Source organism: Carcharodon carcharias, chromosome 6, assembly GCF_017639515.1.
Source record: "Carcharodon carcharias isolate sCarCar2 chromosome 6, sCarCar2.pri, whole genome shotgun sequence".
Lineage (NCBI taxonomy): Eukaryota > Metazoa > Chordata > Chondrichthyes > Lamniformes > Lamnidae > Carcharodon > Carcharodon carcharias.
In genome coordinates, this window is record NC_054472.1 from 83,280,444 (window position 1) to 83,292,814 (window position 12,371).

At 45.0% G+C, this 12,371-nt stretch overlaps 1 protein-coding gene across 1 annotated transcript in view; it reads left to right on the plus strand.

Moving 5' to 3' along the window:
- Positions 1–12,371, plus strand: part of eya1 (EYA transcriptional coactivator and phosphatase 1) — a 238,579-nt gene that overhangs the window by 191,096 nt on the left and 35,112 nt on the right. The gene's annotated exons all lie outside the window — the stretch shown is intronic.

Consider the following 12,371-nt stretch of genomic DNA (forward strand, 5'->3'; position numbering starts at 1 on the left):
TTGATGACCTAGAACTTGCTGCCCACGAAAACAATCAATGATTTCAAAGGAAATTGGATGGTCTCTTGAAGGAAATAAACCTGCACAGCTTGGAGGATCAAGTAGGGGAGTGGGACTGATTGGGTTACTCCGCAAAGAGCCGGCATGGATTCAGTGGGCCGAATGGCTATGAATGACTCTATAGGTGGAATCATCCCAGAGTTACACTAAGTGCGATAGCGGGCAGGAAAAAGGACATTTTACCCGTTGGCTGTAATGGCCGCTTTTCACGCCGTATTGTCCGCTTCCCACCTCATTAATTATGCAGCCACAGGAAACAAGCCATCATGCTGGTGGGCGGCCTTTGAATCGCCCATCACGCCTTTACCACACAGTTTCCTCATTCTGGGTGCCATATCTAAACTGCAAAGTTCTCAGTGCTTGCAGCCCAGTGAAGACATGGCCCTGAAAGCCAAGAAGAGTTCAGTGACCCATCACTGAAATGCCTTTTGGAAGCCCACCGTGATGTGCTCCACCCCTGTTCTGGCTGCAGGATGTCGAGCAATCTCACAACTCCGGCTTGGGAGGCAGTGGCATAGTTGGTCAATACCAATGCTGCACAGAGGAGGTTGGCCACCCACTGCAGAGATGAATGATCTCATCTGTGCCGCCAGGGTAAGGCAACCATCTCAACACTCTAAACTCACACATTCACAAAGCCATCACACACTCACTGGCATCTCAGTCACTGCCAGCTCAAGGGTCATCACCACTCACTCCCTCTCTCACACACACACACACACCCCTTCATATCTTCATCTGGCTCATCTCCTCTGGAGATTGTCTTTTCAGCTCTCGTCCTCTTGAGGCCACTTGCACAGATCAACATGTCCCTGCACACATCCTGGGATTCCCGCCTTCCTCAATGCCCTGCAGCCTCTTCTCTTGCCTGAGGCCACTCCTCCCCCTTCCCCAAGCAAGCTATAGCCCTGCAGCCATTGAAAAGCCACCCTTGCCTTACGGTTGGTTTGGTAGGTAGAGACCTGCAAATAAGCCCCCCTTAAAAGTGATGTGGTGCTGCTTGCGAAGACTAGTGCTGATGACCACAAGTGCTGCCCAAAGCAAGGTAGGCAAACAAACTCGAAGTCCCGAGTGAAGTGCAGCTCGGCAGGTGCACATCACTTATGTACAGTTGTAAAACACATCAGCGGGCAATCAGGCCAGTGTGCATAGATGATCCAGCATGGGGGGATAATCCTGATGGGCAGAGATTATGATTATAAGCTAATGTATTAAAATAACATTCCTGACATCTGGCAGCGGGAACCGCGCCCCGTCATTGACTTCGTGAAACGGATTTTTGGCCTTCCCACCATATTGTCCGCTCATGCATGCCATGATGCCCGACATCAACGGGGGTGGAAAATTCCGGTCTATGACCAATGACAAACAATTAATTAGCACATTGTCCAGAACATTTAATGAATACACATTTGGCAAAATACCAATTCACTGTGATTCTTGCCTTCTATATTGTGCTTTCGTGAAATTTTGAAAATAAAAATCAAATTAATGCAAGTAATGGGTAATTTTATGCACTTTGCATAATAGTCTTTTAATAAAATATGTTAGCCTTCAATCAAATGTCCTGCTTGTTTTCCCATGAGGACTATGCTGTAAAATTCAGTTGCATAATGCATATATTTTTCACATTACATTTTGGGTCCAAACTGGCAACCACACTTCACACCTTTCCCGTGTGGCCAGCACAGATGCTATTTTGGTCATGCATTAGGCCAGTCGCTGGGAGCATGCACTAGAAGTTTGGAGGGTAGGAAAATCATGAAGTCAGTCAGCTTGTACTGCTGATTTGTCTCTAACAGTGCCATTTTCACTGTACATGTATCTAGCAGTAGGATGCACACTCCACTAGCACTATCTAAAGGGGTGATCAATTGGTAATTGTTTCTCATAGGTCATAGACCGGAATTTTCCACCCCCGTTAATGTCGGGCATCATGGCATGCATGAGCGGACAATATGGCGGGAAGGCCAAAAATCCGTTTCACGAAGTCAATGGTGGGCCACGGTTCCCGCTGCCAGATGTCAGGAATGTCATTTTAATACATTAGCTTATAATCATAATCTCTGCCCATCAGGATTATCCCCCCATGCTGGATCATCTATGCACACTGGCTAGTTGCTGAATAGTTTTTTCTGACTGTTGGTAAATTATTGGAGGTTTGTACAGCTAGTTGAAGTCTGCAAGAAGTATTGTAGCACAGGGTGAAGACCTTGGTTTTGTCTTCAAGGGTCTGCTCAGACCACTTTCTCCCAGCCATGGATACTGTATGTTGTATCCCCCTTGGCCTGCAACATGGCAGGGCAAATGAGCAGAGCTGACACAAAGAAGGACAAGCTGCTCAAAGAGGGAGAAGGAGGAGAGCTGAGAAGGGGTTTCACCAGCAAGCCATTTCCACAAAAGGGTCATCAGGGAACAATTCCCTTACCTCAACCTCAGTAAGAAACAATGTGTGCAACATCTCCACTTCACTAAGGAAGTGCTCATGGAATTCTACAGGCAGAACTGCAGCCTCAGAGCAGGAGGAGGTTGGCTTTGCCAGTTGCTGTAAAGGTGACTGTGGCTGTGTGCTTTTTCACATTGGTCTCCTTCCAGGTTAGAACAGGTGATATCTCAGGTAAGGAAAAATGTTTTAACCCAGAGAATGGTTGGAGTTTGGAACAAACTTCGCGAGGTTTATAGAGGCAGGTTTGATCGATGTATTCAAAAGGGAATTGGATTGCTATCTGAAAAGGAAGAATGTGCAGGGTTTTGGGGATAAGGCTGGGGAGTGGGACTAGTTAGAACGCTCTTTTAAAGAGCCAGTGTAGACTCAATGGGTTGAATGGCCTCCTTCTGCACTGTGAACATTCTGTGATCTTCAGCACCTTGCAGTTCTCTGTCCACTGTTGTATAAGAGAGGGCACAGAGGCCCTGTATTAAAAGAGAGGGGAATAAATTGCACTCACTCCTTCCAGAGTGAGGAAAGCCCCATGGGACAGAATGCCGTTGACTGTACACACATCACTTATCTGGCACCGCATGCCAACTCTGCAATGTACAACAAATGAAAGGGATTCCACTCCCTCGCTGTCTAGATGGCGTGTGACCATATTTAGTGTTTCATGAGGTCAATTTACTGTATACTGGCTGCAATTGTGGCCCCAGTCCAATGTACTGTCAGCTTTTGAGCAACCACAAGAAACAGAGCATGGCTGCTGGACCTTGAGAGCCACTGCTGACCACCTGGCTCATGACTCCAGTGCGCATGCATATAAACAGACCAATGCTGCTACATGAAATGTCATCAAGCAGACAATTGGGATGCTTAAGCAACGCCTCCACTGTCTGGTCCATCTGGAGGAGCCCTGCAGTACTCTCCAAAGCACATGTCATAATTTGTCACTGCAGAAGTTCTCAAGGTCATGAGAACTCAGCCCTTGAGAACAGAACTCATGTGCAACCTCACCCTCTGGCAAGCTGGCACCTATACGACCCTTTCCCCATACTACCGTTTTCCCACCTTCCTGCAAGCCACCTGTGCCCAGTATCTCACCACATGCACCACCCATCTCTAAGCTAGCATCTAAAGTGCAATAGTGTCAGTATCAGTGATGGTGACTGCAAATGTGAGAGCAAGTGATGGTTTCTCTTTATCTACACTTCCTGTGTCATCTTCCATCTATTATTCCTGCACCACTCCTGACCGGGTTGCGATTCGTTTTTTTTGTTCATTCATGGGATGCGGGAATCGTTGGCTAGAACAGCATTTATTGCCCACAATATTCATATGGCTAGTCCAGTTCAGTTTCTGGTCAATGGTAACTCCCAGGATGTTGATAGTGGGGGATTCAGAAATGGTAATGCCATTGAATGTCAAGGGGCGATGGTTAGATTCTTTCTTTTTGGAGATGGTCAGGGCCTGATACTTGTGTGGTGCGAATGTTACTTGCCACTTGTCAGTCCAAGCTCGGATATTGTCCAGGTCTTGATGTATTTGGACACGGACTGCTTCAGTATCTGAGAAGTCACGAATGGTGCTGAACATTGTGCAATCATCAGCGAACGTTCCAACTTCTGACCTTATGATGGAAGGAAGGTTGTTGATGAAGCAGCTGAATATGGTTGGGCCTAGGACACTATCCTGAGGAACTCCTGCAGTGAGATGATTAACCTCCAATAACACAACCATTTTCCTTTATGCTAGGTATGACTCCAACCAGCAGAGTTTTCCCCCTGATTCCCATTGATTGCAGTTTTGCTAGGGTTTCTTAATGCCACACCAGGTCAAATGCTGCCTTGAGGTCAAGGGTAGTGACTTTCACCTTACCTCTGGAGTTCAGCTGTTCTGTTCATGTTTAAACCAAGACTGTGATGAGGTCAGGAGCTGAGTGACCCTGGCTGAACCCAGTCTGAGCATCAGTGAGCAGGCTATTGCTAAGCAAGTGCTGCTTGATAGCACTATTGATGACCCTTTCCATCATTTTACCGATGATCGAGAGTCAACTGATGGGGCAGTAATAGGACAGGTTAGGTTTGTCCTGCTTTTTGTGAACAGGACATATTTGGGCAATTTTCCATATTGCTGAGTAGATACCAATGTTCTAACTGTACTGGAACAGCTTGGCTAGAGGTCCAGCAGTTTCTGGGGCACAATTCTTCAGTACTATTGTGGAATATTGTCAGGGCCCTTAGCCTTTTCAGTATCCAGTGCCTTCAGCCATTTCTTGATATCACGTGGAGGGAATCAAGTTGGCTGAGGACTGGCATTTGTGATGCTGGGGACCTCGGTGGGGAGGTCGATGTGAATCATCTACTCGATACTTTTGGCTGAAGATTGTTGCAAATGCTTCAGCCTTATCTTTTGGACTGCTGTGCTGGGCTTCCCCCATCATTGAGGATGGCAATATTTGTGGATCCTCCTTCTCCAGTGGGTTATTTAATTGTCCACCACCATTCAAAACTGGATGTAGCTGGACTGCAGAGCTTAGATCTGATCCGTTGGCTGCGGAATTGCTTAGCCCTGTCTATCGCTTGTGCTTATGCTGTTTGGCACGCAAGTTGTCCTGTGTTGCAGCTTCACCAGATTAGCACCTCATTTTTAGGTATGCCTGCTGCTGCTCCTGGCATGCCCTCCTGTACCCTTCATTGAACCAGGGCTGATCCCTCGATTGATGGTGATGGGGGATATGCCGTGCCATGAGGTTACAGATTGTGGTTGCGTACAGCACTGCAGCTGCTGATGGCCCACAGCGCCTCAAGGATGCCCAGTCTTGAGTAGCTAGATCTGTTCGAAATCTATCCCACTTAGCATGGTGGTAGTGCCACACAACACAATGGAGAGTATGTGAATGCGTAGATGGGGCTTTGTCTCCACAAGGACTGTGCAGTGGCCACTCCCACTGATACTGTCATGAACAGATGCATCTGTACAGGCAGATTGGTGAGGATGAGAACAAGCATGTTGGATCACTCACCACTTAGACCCAGTCTAGAGCTATGTCCTTTCGGACTCAGCCAACTCGGTCTATAGTGGGGTTACCAAGCCACTCTTGGTGATGAACATTGAAGTCCCAACCCAGAGTACATTCTGTGCCCTTGCCACCCTCAGTGCTTCCTCCAAGTGGTGTTCAACATGGAGGAGTACTGATTCATCAACTGAGGGATGGGAGGGTGGAGTGGGCTAGTAGGTGGTAATCAGCAGGAGGTTTCCTTGCCCATGTTTGACCTGATGCCATGAGACTTCATGGGCTCCAGAGTTGATGTGAGGATTCCCAGGACAACTCCCTCCCGACTGTTTACCACTGTGACACCACCTCTGCTAGGTCTGTCCTCCCAGTCGACAGGACATACCCAGGGATGGTGATGGTGGTGTCTGGGGCGTAATCTGTAAGGTATGATTCCATAAGGATGACTATGTGAAGCTGTTACTTGACTAATCTGTGAGACAGCTCTCCCAATTTCGGCACAAGCCCTCAGATGTTAGTAAGCAGGACTTGCAGAGTTGAAAGGGCTGAGTTTGTCATTGTCATTTCCGGTGCCTAGGTTGATGCCGGGTGGTCCATCCAGTTTCATTCCTTATCCAATTTTCTGGAGCAGTTTGACACAACTGAGTGGCTTGCTAGGCCATTTAAGAGGGCCACTGTGGATGCTGTGGATCTGGAGTCACATGTAGGCCAGACCAGGTATGAACAGCAGATTTCCTTCCCTGAAGGGTATTAGAGAACCAGATGGGTTTTTATGACAATCGACAGTGGTTCCATGGTTATCATTAGACTTTTAATTCCAGACTTCGAATTTAAATTCTACCATCTGCCATGGTGGGATTCAGACCTGGGTCTCTGGATTACTAGTTAGTGACAATACCACAGTGCCACGATTCTTGGTAGCTGAAAGGAGAAAGGCACAAGGGTATGATTCATGAGGGGAGGGGTGGACAGCTAAGGGTACATGTTTAGACCAGCTTCAGCTTGTAACTTGGAAGAGATTGTGGGATGAGAAGGACTTGTATGTGACAAAGAGCATTAGGTGTGAGCGCATCATCATCTTTGTTGCTTTCAGCCCTGCTGGTGGTCACAGCCTCAGTCATAACTGCCTTAACGATGGCAAGCACTGCCTCTTCTGTCATGACGAGGATATAGAGCTGTATCTGTTATCCACTGGTCAGACACTTCTGCCTGCTGTTGTGCACCATCTTGTCCTGCAAGGGAAGGGTAACTGCCAGTGAGTGTAGTGCAGTGGTTTGGGTGATGTGCTTGTTCTGACTGAATAACTGGCAGCATCTGCCAGCTGTGAAATGTAGGTCTGAGGCTTACAGCAGTGTGGTGTATGAGGGTGAGACTAAGCTGTAGTATGTGTCATGATTGATAGAGATGGGTGAATGAAGTTGGGGATAGGTGAATTGAGCACAGTGTGAGGTTAGTGGTGCAGGTGGTGGGATATGGCTTCTGAAGATGCATTCACTGATCTTGATCACTCCTGTAAGGTCATTGAACTTCTTGCAGCACTGCATCCAGATTCTCAGGGCTTTACTGCTGGAATCGACCACGATAGCTACCCGCTTACATAGGATCTAGCGAGAGGTATTTCCGATCGCCTATGGATAGATGACCTCTCTCTTCCTGTCCACCTCATGCACCGAAATTTTAAGTGCTGTAGAAGTATCATGGAGCCTGTTGTCTGCCACAGTATGCAATTCTTGTGACTTTCCTAGGTCAAGCTCTCTTTTACAATGATTTTCAGCACCTGTTCCAGTTAAAATATACCATAGGACTATATACTATAAGATATTGGAGCAGAAATTAGGCCATTCGGACCATCGAGTCTGCTCTGCCATTCAATCATGCCTGATAAGTTTCTAAATCCCATTCTCCCACCTTCTCCCCATAACCTTTGATCCCCTTACCAATCAAGAACCTATCTATCTCAGTCTTAAATACACTCAATGACCTGGCCTCCACAGCCTTCTGTGGCAATGAATTCCATAGATTCACCACTCTCTGGCTAAAGAAGTTTCTCCTCATCTCTGTTCTAAAAGGTCTTCCCTTTACTCTAAGGCTATGCCCTCGGGTCCTGGTCTCTCCTACTAATGGAAACATCTTCCCCACGTCCACTCTATCCAGGCTTTTCAGTATTCTGTAAGTTTCAATCAGATCCCCCATCATACTTCTAAACTCCATCGAGTACAGACCCAGAGTCCTCAAACATTCCTCATGTGTTAAGCCTTTCATTCCTGGGATCGTTCTCGTGAACCTCCTCTGGACCCTCTCCAGGGCCAGCACATCCTTCCTGAGATACGGGGCCCAAAATTGCTCACAATATTCTAAATGTGGTCTGACCAGAGCCTTATAAAGCCTCAGCAGCACATCCCTGCTTTTATATTCTAGTCCTCTCGAAATAAGTGCCAACATTGCATTTGACTTCCTAACTACTGACTCAACCTACAAGTTAACCTTAAGAGAATCCTGGACTAGGACTCCCAAGTCCCTTTGCACTCCAAATTTCGGAATTCTTTCCCCATTTAGAAAATAGTCTATGCCTCTATTCTTCCTACCAAAGTGCATGACCTCACACTTCCCCATGTTGTATTCCATCTGCCACTGCTTTGCCCATTCTCCTAATCTGTCTTAATCCTTCTGCAGCCTCGCCTTTATACCTTGCTTTTAAGAGGTTCTTCTACCGCCTAGGAGGACAAGGGCAACAGAGACATGGAAACATCACCACTTGCAAGTTCCCCTCCAAGCATACACCATCCTGACTTGGAACTATATTGCCGGTCGATGGGTCAAAATCCTGGAATTCCCTCCCAAACAGCACTGTGGGTATACCTACAGCACATGGACTACAGCAGTTCAAGAAGGTGGCTCACCACCACTTTCTGAAGGGCAATTAGGGATGGGCAATAAAAATGCTGATCTAGTCAGCGACACTCACATTCCATGAAGGAATAAAAAGAATGTACAGGTTGGCTTTAAGTAGCACAGGTTAGCTTGAACTCATACTAGCCTCTTATAATTTTGTACCTCCTGCTCAACCATGCAGCTGCTCACCACATTCAGTACTGGCTGCTTGCTACCATCTTTTAAATGAAGTCTATCTTCTGGGGCTTTTGAAATTTGCAGCTCTAGTCCCCCAAGCAGGAGTGCATAAATAAGAGAGGTCAGGAATTTCAAAAAGGCAACTCAAAATAAAAAAATTACAGTTAACAGAGAGCATGAAATGAACTGGATCAATGGGATATCAGGGCGGATAAAGCCATGGATCTAGAGGACATTGAAATATGATTTTCATTTCCCTGAATGGATTGTTAACTTTGCCATTGAATTATAACTGCTTCCCCAGCCATACGAATGAAAAGATTTCCCTGAAATGGATCTGTTACTGTAGAAATTAAAATAATATTTCAGTATCATCTTACACCATTCTTTGCTAGTAGTATTCCTGCCATATTTTAATTAAGTAACTTCAGTATTCAGTTGAGTTCTTCCTTTATATTTGGTTTTAATGATTATTAGATACAGATGGTGCTTTACTACACCTTCTTAAGACACGTACATGCCATCGCATCTTGTATGACAACACTTACTTATCTTGTGCATTTAACCTAATAAAACTCCCCAAAGCACTTCACAGGGGCATTATAAAACAAGATATGATGCCGAACCACATAAGGAGATATTAGGCAAATGACCCAAAGCTTGGTCAAAGAGGTAGATTTTAAAGAGCATCTTAAAGGATGAATGAGAGTTAGAGAGGCAGAGAGATTTAAGGATGGAATTTGAGAGATTAGTGTCCAGAGAGCTGAAGGCAGAGTGGCAGCAGTGGAGTGATTAAAATTGGGGATGCAATAAAGGCCAGAATTTGAGGAGGGCAGATATCTCAGAGGGATTTAGGGTTGGAGGAAATTACAGACATAGGGAGAGGTGAGGCCATTGAGGGATTTGAAAGCAAGGACTAGCACATTAAAATTGAGGCAGTGTAAGTCATCAAGCACAGGGGTGATGGGTGAACGGGACTTGGTGCTAGTTAGGACACAGGCAACAAAGTTTTGGATAACTTCAAGTTTATGGAGGGTAGAATATGGGAAGCCATCCAGGAGTGCATTTGAATCATCAAGTCGGGAGGTAACATAAACAGTGATGAGGGCTTCAGCAGGCAACGTTCCTGAGGTGGAAATAGGTGGCCTTAGCAATGATGTGAATATGTAGTTGAAAGCTCATCTCGGGTCATATATGACACCAAGGTTGCAAGTAGTTTGGTTCAGCCTCAGACAGCTAGCGTAAAGCCTACACCTGAGAATGTCAAAGCCATTCATGCACTTTCGACCTCATTTAACGTGAAAGAATTGGCATCATTCCTTCGATCTACCAACTTTTTTCACATTCATTACGACATACGCAGAGATTGCAGAGCCACTTCAAAAGTTACAGCGCAAAGATGCACAATGGGAATGGACAATTGCATAACAAACAGAGATTGACCCTTTAAATGTGAAGATAGCACCTCTGCCAGTCCTCATGCATTTCAACCACATGCAGAAAGGTTTGTCACAACAGATGTCAGGAAATGTGATTGGAGCCGCACTCTCTAAGTGCATGGAAGGATGTGAATAACCAATTGCTTATGCATCATACATGTTGTCAGAAACTGAATGCAAAAATGATATTTGAGCTGGAAGCAAAAGCCTCCATCTATGCTTGTGAACATTGGCACATGTACCTCTACAGCACAAAGTTCACTCTCCAAATCTATCACCAAGTGCTGACTATACATTGTTAGTCACATCAGGATCTGTCATTGACTTTCATGCGTATACAAGTGGTCGGAAAATCTTTATCAGTACAACCTCGACGCCAAGTACCTCTCAGGTACTCGCAATTGAGTAACTGACATGCTTAGCCGTACTTCTATTGCAGACAGTGTTAGCAATAGCAAAGCGACTTGCGATGTCAAAGACTATGTGATCACGGTGATCTCGCAAGCGACCACGAATCTTGTTACATGAGAGGAGTTGAAAGAAGAATCAGCGACAATGTACTTCAGAAAGTAAACCAGTACTTAAAAGTAGAAGAAGAATTGGTCCCATACTACAGAATACGCAATAAGCTTGCATTGTTTGATGACACCTGTGTTACAGGTGGAAAAACTCAAGCTGTTATCCTAAAGGTGCTATAGCAACATGTATTGCATCTTTACCACAAAGAACATCCTGGTGTTGTTTAGTCATCACAGCTATCCAACGAGAATGTCAGAGCAGAAGCAGAAGAAATCGCTAAGTGACAGGGTAAAACAAAAGCGTACTTCGACAAGCGAACACATACAAGGAAACCACAATTTGAAGTTGAAGTTTGGGTTTGCATCAAACAGTCAAATCGCTACCACAAACTCGCATCATCTCAATCAGGAGCAAAGCAATTCAAGCGGTTGCTTGGTATCAACACTTATCCGTTGGATAACAAAGAAACCCATTGAGCTCCTCTGATTTGTTGTTGGAGATGGGGGTGGAGGAGATATGGGAGGGGGGTTGGGTTAAAAAAAAGAAGACTTGTAGTAAAGAATGCACAAGTTATCTTTGCATTGTAGGATGATATTGGATTAGTAAATGGTTTTCACAGACTTTTGCAGCATCCGATAATGCTTCATGTGGACCAGCCAGATCTGGGGGTGAATGACTAAACAAATTGCCGCCATATCCCTTCAAGTCTGCATCCTTTGGGCTTAAGGGAGCAGAGATGAGGGTCATACTAGGGGTAATGGCCAGGTTGACAGAAAGTGAAAGCTTTAATGTGAATGAGGGCATCAAAGGTGGAAGAGAGGGTGTGATTGAGCAAATCAGTAGCTGCAGAAATGTTGTTATGGTGAATGATGGGTCAGTGGCTAGACAGTGGGATTTTGAAAGTGCAATTGTATGTAAATTGAGGGAGAGATTTTTCCAGGGGCGAATACAGAAGGAAGAAGATGTACTTAGACCTGTCCGAAGAAAGAAAACACTAAATTCACAGGTACTGTCTGTTCCATCAGTAAGCTGTGATAGTATGTTTTTCAACAAAAAAAAAGACGGAAAATGTAAATGTATTTTCTAATTTGTTGCTGGCTACCTGATAGAAGCAGAACTGGCCTTTCAACTTCTGTTAGGTTAGACAGGTCATAAACATTGCACCAGTTTCTTAAAGTGACTGAATGCAGGCAGGAGGGTAGTCTGGCAAATCTTGGTTTACTGAGCGCAAAATTTTGTTCTGAAGTAGTGTAGATATATTGATGCCTTAATAACTGGTAGTTTGATTTCTTCAGTTTCCATGTAACTGCTGTTATAACAGTACAATTATTAATTTGCTGGCATAATTTGAAGTGTGCTTAAGGTTTTGTAAAATATTGTAATCGTCAAAAATAGCAGTAGCAATTCTTATGCACTTTCCTCAATTCATTCTCAGGGTCTTGGAGTCCACTAACAAAATAGTATGGGGCAAAAATGTTCTTGTGTAAAGGCAGACCACACTGCTTCCCTGGAGGCAGGCAGCGCTGCAGGCCAATACCTGCACAGCCTGCATAGGTTTCTCCAGTGATATTAATGGAGAAACTTGCATAGGTTGCTCAGGTATCAGACTGAAGCAGTCTCTACCTCTAGGGATTTGACATAGCTTTGAAGCATGCATGCAAACAAATTTTTCCCCTTATATATTGGAATATTTCTAACTTTACCCTGTGATGAATATCTTGCTCATAGTTAATATTTTAGAACTAATGTTTAGTTCTGCGAAGACTAAAGTTTAAATGTAGAAAATGGGCTAAATGCAACTAAAGCAGCTTGGAGTCCACTACACTTAAAAGGTAGG